Below are 13409 nucleotides of genomic sequence, written 5' to 3' on the forward strand. Positions count from 1 at the left end.
TACTACTCAGCTATTAAAAACAATGAGTTTATGAAATTCTTGGGCAAATTCTTATATCTGGATGATATCATCCTGAGTGAGGTAACCCAATCACAAAAGAAGTTACTTGATATGCACTAACTGATAAGTGGATATTATTCATTGATATTAGCATATTCAAGATACAATTTGCTAAACACAAGAAAATCAATAAGAAGGGAGACCAACGCGTAACTACTTCATTCCTCCTTAGAACAGGGAACAAAATACCCATGGAAGGAGTTACAGATCCAAAGTTTGTAGCTGAGACGAAAGGATGGACCATCCAGAGATTTTCCCCCTCCTTCCCCGGGATCCATTCCATAATCAGTCACCAAGTTCAGGCACTATTGCACATACCAGCATGATTTTGTTGAACAGACCCTGATATAGCTGTCTTGTGTGACACTATGCTAATGCCTAGCAAATACAGAAGTGGATGTTCACAGTCATCTATTAGAGGGAACACAGGGCCCCCAATGGAGGTGCTAGAGAAAATACCCAAGGATCTGAAGGGGTCTGCAACCCTATAGGTGGAACAATATTATGAACTAACCAGTACCCCCAGAGCTCGTGTCTCTAGCTGCATATGTAGCAGAAGTTGGCCTAGTAGGCCCCTTGGTCTTGCAAACTATATATGCCCCAGTACAGGGGAATGCCAGGGCCAAGAAGTGGGGGTGGGTGGGTAGGGGAGCAAGCGGGGGGGGGTATATAGGGGACTTTTGGGATAGCACTTGAAATGTAAAGGAAGAAAATGTCTAATAAAAATTGAAAGAAAATGAAAGTGAAAATACAATGATCACCTCTGTTACAAATTGAGTATGAATGATATTCTATTATTGACAAAATAGCAAGTGATCCTATACATAACTTTTTGCCACAAATTCAACAACTTTTTTGGAAAGACTGATTTTTTGCAGAGCATAACTAAGCTAACATGAAAACCAAGCTGAATAACCTTTACATAAACTGATACAGAAAGATGGCCATACGAATAGAGACAGATCATGTTTGACCAAAATTTTAAGGCCGACCACAATTAAAGAAGGCTCTCAGTAACCTAAAAAACATCAGGGTAGGAAACTTTGAATAAAACAAGATCGGTATGAGCCTGTGGACAAGAAAGTTTAGTGTCCACAGGCACTAAATTTAAAATGTATTCTTCCTGAAATTGTGATCAAAGAAAGTAAAGTTGTTTTATCATCATATTTAGTTCTCAGCATTGTGTATCTGAATGTGTGTTAACAGCAAAAAGAGAAGCTACTACTTCTAAAGGAAGTCATCAGGAGTCCTTGGTTATACATGATCTGATTATCTCAGGTAAGAAACAGAAATCTTCTCCTCTGTTAAGAGACATCTGGGTTATTTCCGGCTACTGGCTATTATAAATAAGGCTGCTATGAACATAGCAGAGTATGTGTCCTTGTTATTGGAACATCTTTTGGGTACATGCCAAGGAGTGGTAGATCTGGGTACTCAGGTAGTAATGAGCGAGGTAACTCAGTCACAAAAGAACAAACATTGTATGCACTCACTGATAAGTGGATATTAGCCCCAAAGCTCGGAATACCCAAGATACAATTCACAGACCACATGAACCTCAAAAAGAAAGGAAGATCAAATTTTTCGGCCCTTCTTAGAAGGGGGAACAAAATACTTACAGGAGGAAGTATGGATACAAAATGTGGAACAGAGACCGAAGGAAAAGTCATCCAGAGACTTCCCCACCTGGAGATCCATCAGTTACCAAATGTAGATACTATTGTGGATGACAAGAAGGCACTAAACCCAGGCACTAAACCACCAAACAAAGACTACACATGGAGAGACCATGGCTCAAGCTGCATATGTAGCATAGGATGGCCTTGTTGAGCTTCAGTGGGAGGAGAGGCCCTTGGTCCTGTGAAGGCTTAATGCCTCCAGTGTAGAGGAATACCAGGGCGGGAAGGCAGGAATGGGTGGATGGGTGGGAACATCCTAATAGAAGCAGGGGGAGGGTGATAGAATGGAGGTTTTCAGGGTACGGAGAAACCACGAAAGGGGATAACATTTGAAATGCAAGTAAAGAGAATATCCAAGAAAAAAAATCAAAAAAGAAAGAAAGAAAGAGAGAGAGGAAGGGAGGGACGGAGGGAGGGAGGGACGGAGAGAGGGAGGGAGGGAAGGAAGGAAGGAAGGAAGGAAGGAAGGAGGAAGGAAGGAAGGAAGGAAGGAAGGAAGGAAGGAAAGAAGGAAGGAAGGAAGGAAGGAAGGAAGGAAGGAAGGAAGGAAGGAAGAGAAAGCTAAGAGCCACTTAACATGTCTACAGGAAGGAAGAGAACTGAAACTCAGTAGACGACCAAGTGAATAAATGCAAAGCAAAATGCAAAATTTCTACATCTAAACAATAAATATGTGGTCACTAAAAAGGAAATAGAGAAGGTGGACTACATGAATACCTCCTGCTTTTTAAAAAAGATTTATTTATTTATTTTATGTATATGAGTGCACTGTAGCTGTACTGATTGTTGTGAGCCATAATATGGTTGTTGGGAATTGTATTCAAGACCCCAGCTCATTCTGGCCCTGCTTTCTCTGGCCCTGCTCTCTCTGGCCTAAAGCTTTATTTATTATTATATGTAACTACACTATAGCTGTCTTCAGACACAGGAGAAGAGGGCTTCAGATCTCATTGTTGATGGGTGTGAGCCACAATGAGGCTGCTGGAATTTGAACTCAGGACCTTCGGAACAGCAGTCAGTGCTTTTAACTGCTGAGCCATCTCTCCAGTCCACCGTGAACACCTATTGTGACTACATGCCCTAAGGAAGATTTTGGAAGTAATTTCAAAAACTAAAAACACAACTGTCACATGACCAGGCTATTGCTCATAAGACTTTATCCTTGAGGAATGAACACTTCTTCTCACATAAGGAAAAATGAACAGCAATATCCTGGGCACCTTAAGTTTTAATGATCATAACTTGAAACAAAACATTGCCTATTATATGATGACTGTATGCTGCTGAATCTCTCTACACAGAACAATTCTTAGTCACAAAGAATGGGGTATATTGATGGAGAGAAACTCAAGGACTAATACTGAATGAAAGAAGACTGGGTAAGAAAATTCTAATATATGATCCAACTTGCATTTCTCATTATTAAAATGACAAGCCAAGAGAACTGAAAAGAAGTTTATTGATGACTGGCAGGTAAACAGTGGGAAAGGAAATAGTTTTAACTCTAAAATCATAGCATGAAGAATGATTGCATAAGAGTCTTGTGATTCTCAATTTTGCTGATATTTCATGAAATTACTCATGTAATTAATTTACCTCAAATCGAACAATACATTCATGCACAGATACAAGTGTATATAAGACTGGTAAATGGGTTATACGAATGCTAATTTGTAATGTGGTATTTTATAGTGAGGAAACACTGGACCATGTGGGATTTGTGTTTATTATTTCTCACAGATACCTCTGAATCTACCAAAATCATCAATAACATTCTTTACACAATTTGCAGTGGGAATTTAATCTCGCCTTGCTTGTCATATGTTGTTAATCCTAAAAGTGAAATTGAAAATTAAGCTTCAAAATTGAAAACTAATTAGGCTGTAACCTGCCCTTATGCTGCTATTTTATTACATTAGCAGTGGTGTCCTTAACTTCTGCAGAGCATTTTTATCTCAGCATAGCACTAGTCTTCAGAGAAAATATTTTAGAGAAATATGATAGAAATCTGTCCCAGAGTTGCTGTCTTAGTCAGGGTTTCTATTCCTACACAAACATCATGACCAAGAAGCAGTTGGGGAGGAAAGAGTATATTTGGCATACATTTTCATACTGCTGTTCATCACCAAAGGATGCAGGACTGGAACTCAAGCAGGTAAGAAATCAGGAGCTGATGCAGAAGCCATGGTGGGATGTTCTTTACTGGCTTGCTTCCTCTGGTTTGCTCGGCTTGCTCTCTTATAGGACCCAAGACTACTAGCCCAGGGATGGTCCCACACACAAAGGGCCCTTCCCCCTTGATCACTAATTGAGAAAATGTCCCACAGCTGGATCTCATGGAGGCACTTCCCCAACTGAAGCTCCTTTCTCTGTGATAACTCCAGCTTATATCAAGTTGACACACAAAATCAGCCAGTACAATTGACCCCTTGTCAACCTGACACACAAACACATCACTATTAAGCCTCAACCCTTACTTTCTTATTCATCCCCAAGATCTAAATAACTTTAAAAGTCCCACAGTCTTTACAGATTAAAAGTCCAGTCCTTTTAAAATATCCAAAGTCTTTTATAATTAAAAGTCTCTTAACTGTGGGATCCACTAAAATATTTTCTTCCTTCAAGAGGGAAAAATATCAGGGCACAGTCACAATCAAAAGCAAAAATTAAACTCCAACTGTCCAATGTCTGGGATCCAACTCACAATCTTTTAGGGTTCTTCCAAAGGACAGGGTCACTTCTCCAGCCCTGTCCTTTGTAGCACACATGTTATCTTCTAGGCTCCAGCTGCCTGTACTCCACTGTTGCTGCTGGTGGTCATCTCATGGTACTGGCATCTCCAAAACACTGCATGACCCCTTCAGTTCTGGGCCATCAATTGCAACTGAGGCTGCACCTTCACCAATGGCCTTCCATGGCCTCTCACAATGCCGAGCCTCAGCTGCTCTGCATGACCCCTTCATGCTTTCAAAACCAGTACCACCTGGGTAACTCTTACACATTACCAAGTCCAGCCACAGGACAAGGTACAACCTTGGTTATCTCTGGAACACAGCCTCTGTGCTCTCAGAAAATACTTCCCAGAAGATTTCACCCAATGATGCTGGTCTCTTCTTAATCACTGCCAATTTCTTAGCTTCAGCTAACCAGCATCAATAGTCCCAGTAATGCAAAGTTTTCACTTTAGTAGTTCTGGTATCTTGTTAATCACAGCTGATTCTTNAGCCCCAGCTAACCAGAACCACAGAATCTTCACAAGCCAAAATAACAATGGCCCTAAAAAGAGTCTTTAATTTTCCCTCTGAAATTTCACAAGCCAGGCCCCCATTTTCTGCACTGTTCTCAACATTATCTTCCAAGCTCCTACACAACATCTCACAGAGCTCTTAACACCGAATGGATCTTCTGGCCCAAAGTTCCAAAGTCCTTCCACAGTCCTCCCCAAAACATGGTCAGGTTGTCACAGGAATACCCCACTATGGTGATACTAATTTCTGTATTAGTTAGGGTTTTACTGCTATGAACAGACACCATGACCACAGCAAGTCTTATAAAAAAAACAACATTTAATTGGGCTGGCTTACAGATTCAGAGGTTCAGTTCATTACCATCAAGGTGGGAGCATGGCAGCATCCAGGCAGGCATGGTGCAGGAGGAGCTGAAAGTTCTATGTCTTCATCCAAAGGCTGCTAGTGGAAGACTGACTTCCAGGCAACTAGGATGAGTGTCTTAAGCTCACACCCACAATGACACATTTATTCCAACCAGGCCACACCTCCAGATGGTGCCACTCCCTGGTCTGAGAATAATATACAAACCATCACAGTTGTCATTAAAAATATTTTATTTAGTAGCCCAATATGAAAGTTATCTAGTTTATAGAATTATAAAAGGAAAATAAATCAATAAATACATAAACAAGAAACTTCAAAGATCATTGTTGTTATACTGACTTTTTTTTAATTGTATGTCAGTGGGTATTATCACAGGAACAGAAAACATAAAAGTAGAATACTTGAAATTATCTGATCAAGTCATAAACAATATGTGTAATCTATCTAGTCATTAAATTATAATGCTTTTAATAAAAACATGATGGAAAAGCCTTCTGGTGGAAATCAAATAGACTAAATATTCTTTTAAATTAGGTGCTTGAGATCTGCTTTCCAGACCTCGCTGTAATGAACAATAATAGAAGGTTGTAGTTAAGTGAGGTATTAGCAAATCTCCCTCCTTTGGGAAGAGTTGACAAAACCATAATGAAAAACTGTTTACTCTGAATGTTGAAATAAAAAGGCTGCATTTTCTGTTTGAGAGTAAGTTCAGAATAGAAATTGTCAGCCGGGCGTGGTGGCGCACGCCTTTAATCCCAGCACTCGGGAGGCAGAGGCAGGCGGATTTCTGAGTTCGAGGCCAGCCTGGTCTACAGAGTGAGTTCCAGGACAGCCAGGGCTATACAGAGAAACCCTGTCTCGAAAAACCAAAAACCAAAACAAACAAACAAACAAACAGAATAGAAATTGTCAACAAACTCATTGATTCTAGTCTGAAATTCCAGCACTGCAGAGGTTGCATCAGGAGGATAGTGTTCAAGGACTACCTGGGCTACTGTAAGTTCAAGACCAGTCTAGGGGTTTGAAGGAGAACTTGTCTCAAAAACCAAAAGTTATGGGTATAGCTCCAATGCATATGTAGCTCCAAGCCCTGGGTCTGTTCACAAAACAACCAACCCCCAACAGCAAATAATGTAAGTTGTAATTGGCTTTATAAAAACAGTATTAGCCATTCTCTAAGGAGCATATAAAAAGCAAACAGATGCCTCACTCACTTGCTCAGTATCTGAGATCACGTGTGGTAGGTCAAGAAAGAATATGAGCTGCTGGCTTGTGTGTTTCCTTATGCACACTGTCCTTTCCATTTCTACAGCAACATCTATAGAGTATCTGTCAGGGCTTATGTCATCCTTGACTAAGCATATTTCCCTTTCTATGAAATCCAGAAAAATTGCAATATAACATATAGTATAAGTGTAACATATATATTAGTTTATATTTACATATGTTACAATAGTAATTAATGGATAAAAGCCCATGGATTTGAGTAGAAGAGGGCATGAACGGATTGAAAGAAAGGAGAAAGAGTGAAGAAGTAGTATATACAGGATTTATAGTACATTCACATATGATATGTTCGGAAAAGAGATTAAATATAGATATAGGTGATATTGATATATAAAGATATCAATGATATTTGTGTGGATAAAGGTACAAAGGCATCAGATGAGAGTTCAGAATGGCCTTGTTTATTTTTTTATGGATTTTTTTTCACAGTGCCACTGAAAGGGTGTCACCTAAGGCATTATTCTAGTTAGGGTTATTATAGCTTCAATGAAACACCATGACCAAAGTAACTTGGAATGGTGTCTTAGTTTGCATTTCTATTGTTAGGAAGAGACATCATGACCATGGCAACTCTTATAAAGGAAAATATTTAATTGAGGATGGCTTACAATTTCAGAAGTTTAGTCTGTCATCATCATGATGAGAAGCATGATGGCATGTAGGTTCTAGAACAGGACCTAAGAGTTATACATTTGGATCAGCAGACAGCAGGAAGAAAATGTCACACTGGGAATGAGTTGAGTATCTGAGACTTCAATACTCAGCTCCTAGTAACACACCACCTCCAACAAAGGTACACCCACTGCAACAAGGCAATACCTCCTAAGAGTGCCATTTCCTATGACCGAGCATTCAAACACATCAGTCTATGGGAGCCATTCTTATTCCAACTATTGCAGATAGACAGGGTTTATTTAACTTAACTTCCATATCACTGTTTCATTACCGAAACCCAGACAGGAAATCAAAAAGGGCAGGAACCTGGAAGCAGAAGTTGGTGAAGAAGCCAACAATGGGCTGAGCCCTCCTCCAATCAATCATTAAGCCATTTAATCAATAAAATGTCCCATGGATGTTTACCTACTGATCTTATGGAATCATTTTGTCTATTGAGGTTTCCTCCTCTCTGATGACCCTAGCTGTGTCAAGCTGACAAAACTATCCAGAATCATCATTATATAAGAAATTGAGCAATAAGCTAATGGTTATTACTTTTATTTAATCTTTCTCCCAAATAAGTTTAAAAATTCAATTCATACAAATATTAAATTTGCTGTTCTTCAGCAAGTATTTGTGGAGTCCTTATGTGAGAGATCATCAAATATTAATAAATTCAGTCATATTTACTTTTCAAAGTTATCTTCTTTCAAAAATTTATATTTTAAATTTAAATTTTGGTATAAAGAGACATTCATATTAAAAATACATGTAGTATCATATGATAACCTTGTATGCCCTCAATAAAGTGAATTTGAATACGTCTGACTGATTCCCAGCATGCAAAATTCATTGGTATCCTTTGAGTTAATGATCCTGAGTCAATAGAAATGAAATAGTGTTTAGTGAACACTTATTAGTTACAACATTCTAAGTGCCCTGTTTTAATTCCAACCTTGTGACAGTTGGTTTGATAGCTAAATACAAAAGATAGGTGGAATTAGTGCATTTGGTACATAAATTCATTAATACCCAGAAAGTAGTTGACAGAAAGAAGATTCTGTTTTTTGTTTTATTTTGTTTTGTTTTTACCATTTTTTATTAGATATTTTCTTTATTTATATTTCAAATGTTATTCCCTTTCCTAGTTTCCCCTCAGAAAATCTCATATCCTCTCCCCCTCAGCCTGCTCCCCAACCCACCCACTCCCATTCCCAGTCCTGGCATTGCCCTATACTGGGGCATAGAACTTTCACAGGCCTGAGGGCCTCTCCTCCCATTGATGACCAACTAGGCCATCCTCACCTACATATACAGCTAGAGCCACATGTCCCACAATTTGTTTTCTTTGATTGGTGGTTTAGTTCCAAGGAGCTCTGGGGGTACTGATTAGTTCATTTTGGTGTTCCTTCTATGGAGCTTCAGACCCCTTCAGCTCCTTGGTTACTTTCTCTAGCTCCTTCATTGGGGATCTTGTGCTCCATTCAATGGATGATTGTGAGCATCCACTTCTTTAATTGCCAGGCACTGACAAAGGCCCTCGAGACAGCTATATCACACTCCTGTCAGCAGACTCTTGTTGGAATCTGCCAAAGTGTCTGGGTGTGGTGGTTGTTTATGGGATGGAACCCTAAGTGTGGCAGTCTCTGGATGGTTGTTCCTTCAGTCTCTGCTCTGAACTTTGTCTCTGAACAGATAGAATTCTGCTCTTTATCAACCCTGTCCATGGTCTTGCACAGGCTCTCAGTGTATCCTTAACATTTGGTGGGTGTAATACTTGTTCTTTCTCAGCCCCTCTGTATCTCACTTTGAACATTACTTCTGTGTGGGAAATAATGCTTTTTGTAAAAGCCAGACTACAAAAGCATGTAGGGATTTTTGTAGTATGACTGAGAAAGCATGTGGCAGAACATAGCTTTAAAACCAGAATCACCAAATTTCCCTTGAAATGCTACCAGAGGCAGGAGAAAAATCGAAGAAACTTGACTCTTAAGTCTAGAGTGGATATATGCCTGGTTAGTCTCTAACCATTATTATCCTATCACACATAAAAAATAGTAAGAAAATTGGACAATAAACAATTATTTTAAAATAAATGTTAAATTATTAACACTCAACAGAATAATGTATATCCATCTAAAATATTTTATAAATAAAATATTTATTGAAGGTTAAAAAGCACATTAATATTAGGAAAAGATGTATGACATCCAACAAATTTGGGATAGCATTGGAAATGTAATTGAGGAAAATACGTAATAAAAAATATTAAAAATTAAAAAAAATTTAAAAGGGAAGAATTCTTATAAAATTTCAAGGAACTTGAAATCCTTGTTCAAGACTATATTTCTTTCTTCTTGTGTCAAAAAAAATTGTGAAAGTTTTACCTTTGTTAGGAAGCAACCATGCAGTAAACAAACCGTCTGACACTCATGCTCTGATACCTAGTGCTCAGGATATATTTTCATTTCTTCAGGAAGACCTCTGAATGTCACAACTCATAACCAAGTGGATCTTGATATGCTCAGTCACTGAAATGGTTCTTTTGACAGATTTGAGCAATAAAACATCTTAGAGATGACCCACAAAAATGTGTGACTGTGTGCTATTTTCCTTTTCAAGTCTATACCTTTCAAGGAGAAAAATAAATAAAATCACCTTTCAGTCATGGCTGGGTGGATCCCAGCACCTGTAATCAAGGTTCAGAGGAGGATGTGAAACATCTTATATCAGTGAGATTCATTGCCACGACAGTATTTTGCCTTCAGAATTTCTATGACACTAGATCTGCCTTGATTTAAAAATGAGAACCACAAAATTAAAAAAAAAAAAAAAAAAAAAAAGGAATATGCTTTCAGTGAACTTCTACAACAGGATAGAAAAGATACTTACAACTTACCATGCCTTCATTGTGATGCAGATGTTTTTGAGCAGTAGAACTCTCATCTTGATAGGTAACCTATTTTTAGCCCAGTCAAGTCACTCAACTCAAATACTTAAGGGCTGCTTGCAGTTAGCCTCTTCTGAGACAGACATTAGAAGATCAAACAAGTATTATCGACCAGGAAGAATTACAGATTTTCACAGGACATTTCAAATAAAAATGTAGTGGTCATCATAAACACTAGTAACAGGCAGTAATTGGGTCTTCTGAGCCTACTGGATGAAAGGCATTCCCATCAAAAAGGATGAAAGACAACTCAAAGTACTAAAACTTACAAACATTTGTATTTCCCAACAGAGAAAGTAAGAATGGACATTGCCACTGACGACTGAAGAATCATAAGCAAACTGGCTTAGCAGATGTTGTATATGGAAGAGGATAAGAAAGAAAAGAGGTTGCGAGAGGTCACATAAGATGCTAAAGGAAACACTTGCATGCCAGGGTAAAGAGAACAAGGAAGCTATTCCTAATTAGCTTTTAGGAGCCAAAGAACACAAGATTGTTCTTATACATGAAGGTATAGCAGTCCTGGACTAGATTAGAGGTATATATCTGAGGGTGATAGCTATCTATAGAATATGTTTGAGTTTAAGGCTATGAAGCTGATGCTATCTAAATCCTTTTGAGAGAGAAATGGTAAGACTATCTTAGGAGATTTACTAAAGAGGGCAGTTAATAGTAGTGATAAAAAAAAACACACAAGAATAAAAGAAATGAAGGAAGGAAGGAAGGAAGAAAGAAAGAAAGAAAGAAAGAAAGAAAGAAAGAAAGAAAGAAAGAAAGAGGAAGAAAGGGAGAAAGATAGAAATAGGAGAAGAAAAAGAAAAAAGAAAGGAGAAGAGAAGGAAGAAGAAAAGAAAGAGAGAGAAAGAATGAACAAGAGAAAAAAGTAAAAGAAAGAAAGAGGGTGAAAGAGAAAGAAAGAAAGAAAGAAAGAAAGAAAGAAAGAAAGAAAGAAAGAAAGAAAGAAAGAAAGAAAGAAAGAAAGGAGAAAAAGAGAAAGAAAGAAGCAGAAGGAGAAGAAAGAAAAAGAAGAAAGGAGAAGGGAAGGAAGGAAAAAAGAGAGAGAGAATGAAAGAATGAGGGAAAAAAGAAAGGGTGAGAGAGAAAGAACAAATCAAAGGAAGGAAGGAAGGAAGGTCGGAAGGAAGGAGGAAAGAAAGAAAGAAAGAAAGAAAGAAAGAAAGAAAGAAAGAAAGAAAGAAAGAAAGGAAGGAAGGAAGGAAGGCAAATGTCTGCAACCAAGGAGTCAACTGAGGTTGCAGAAATGAAACTAAAACAATTGCTATGCTCAGGAATTTCCTTAGCTGTACTCAACCACCATGCTTCTAGAAATTAAAACTTCAATGATCCCAGTTCTATGCTGGGCAGAATCCACTTCTTTGCTCATATCTTTCATCTGTAGAACTGATTCTATTAGTAGGTCTGAAGAATTCTGTACTGTCATTAAAATTCAGTCGCTAAATCACAAAATTGGATGTTAAACCATGGGCATAAAAAATAGATGAGTCTACCTGGATTTGTAGGGTTGTTGTTTTTAATTTAAGGAGAATTTACATTGTATTTTTAAAAACATTTTGCTCATTCTCTTAAAACTTTAGATTTTCATCGCAAGGGTAACATTGATTGAGTCTTTCATTATTTCTTTATTTAACGCAGTCAATTTAATTCTAATCATCAATGTGTTGCAGTCTTCAGGTCTACTTGACTCATAGCTTGCTTTGGACCTCAAGATACTGTGTTACAAAGCCATTTTATCCTCTCCTTTATTAGTTTACCTTGGTGGTTAATGTTTTTAACAGTTCATTTCTTTTTTCAATCCTTTTAAAGTAAAGGAAGTTTTTTAGAATTTTCCTCTTCCAAGACATACATTTTAAAAATAGATTTTCCTTGAGTCCTTGTGAATTTGCGTCTGGACTATATTTGCACAGTGTGAAATTGTTCCTTGTCTTCTGTTCACACTTAAGGCTGGGGATCCCTTTTAGACATTTTATATATTTTGGCTTTCTCTTTTCTCATTTCATGGAATGCTGTTCTTTTGCCTGCTGCAGATGACTGCTCACCATTACCTCCTTGTCTGACATTTATCTTTAGCAGTGGATGGGAGTCCTCTTGAGACAAGTTTGGGATGCATGAATCTTCCTGGAAAGGGGCAGAGCAGAGATAGGAACAGGAGGTATCATGTACGGGGAAGGTGGAAGGGACATCTCAAGGGATCACATAGAGGGAGAGAGTCCTGAGAGAGACACTGGAAGTAGGTGGTATTTCTGGGTTGAAGTAGAAACCCAGGAAAATAGAAAATCCTGGGAATCTATGAGAGTGCTCTTAGCTAAAATTCCTAGTATTAGAGGACACAGAGCCAAAAGCAGCAATCTCCTGTAACCAGGCAAGACTTCCAGTCCCACCTTCAATATCCAATTAGTCATACCTGTAAGATGTGCTGGGATAAAGTTGGCACATAAATTGTGGGAGTGGTCAAAAAATTATTGGCCCACCTTGAGACCCATGCCATAGAAGGATCTCATCCATGACAGTCCCTGGGTGGCCAGATAGCTCAGATAGTGTCAACCAAGGATAGAACCAAATATGCCATGTAAAAATAATAAAAGAAAGAAAACAAAACAAAAGAAGAGAAGAGAAGAGAAGAGAAGAGAAGAGAAGAGAAGAGAAGAGAAGAGAAGAGAAGAGAAGAGAAGAGAAAGAAGATTAAGGGAAAAAATATTCCTACTGATATTCTGCTATATACAGTCTAGTGCCTATTCCACTTGTCATCAGGGGGTCTCTATCTAGCAACTAATGAAAACAGATGCTGAGACCCATAGCAAACATTAGTTAGGGCTTGGGGAATCCTACAGAAGAGGGGAAGGAAGGTTTGTAAGAGCTAGAGAGGTCAAGAACACCAGAAGAAAATCTACAGAATCAACTAACCTGGGCTCATTGAGGCTAACAGAAACTGAACAAATAGTCAAGGAGCCTGCATGGGTCTGATATAGGACCTTTGTGTGTGCACATGTGCGTGTTTACATTTTATAGTTTAATATTGTTATGGGATTCCTAACACTGGAAGCAAGACCTGTCTCTGAGTTTTTTGCCTGCTTTTAAGAACTTACATTCCTTTGTGATTGTGTTATTTCACTCAAGATGATGCCCTCCAGGTCCATCCATTTG

The sequence above is a fragment of the Mus caroli genome, chromosome 11, assembly GCF_900094665.2.
Source record: "Mus caroli chromosome 11, CAROLI_EIJ_v1.1, whole genome shotgun sequence".
Classification (NCBI taxonomy): Eukaryota; Metazoa; Chordata; class Mammalia; order Rodentia; family Muridae; genus Mus; species Mus caroli.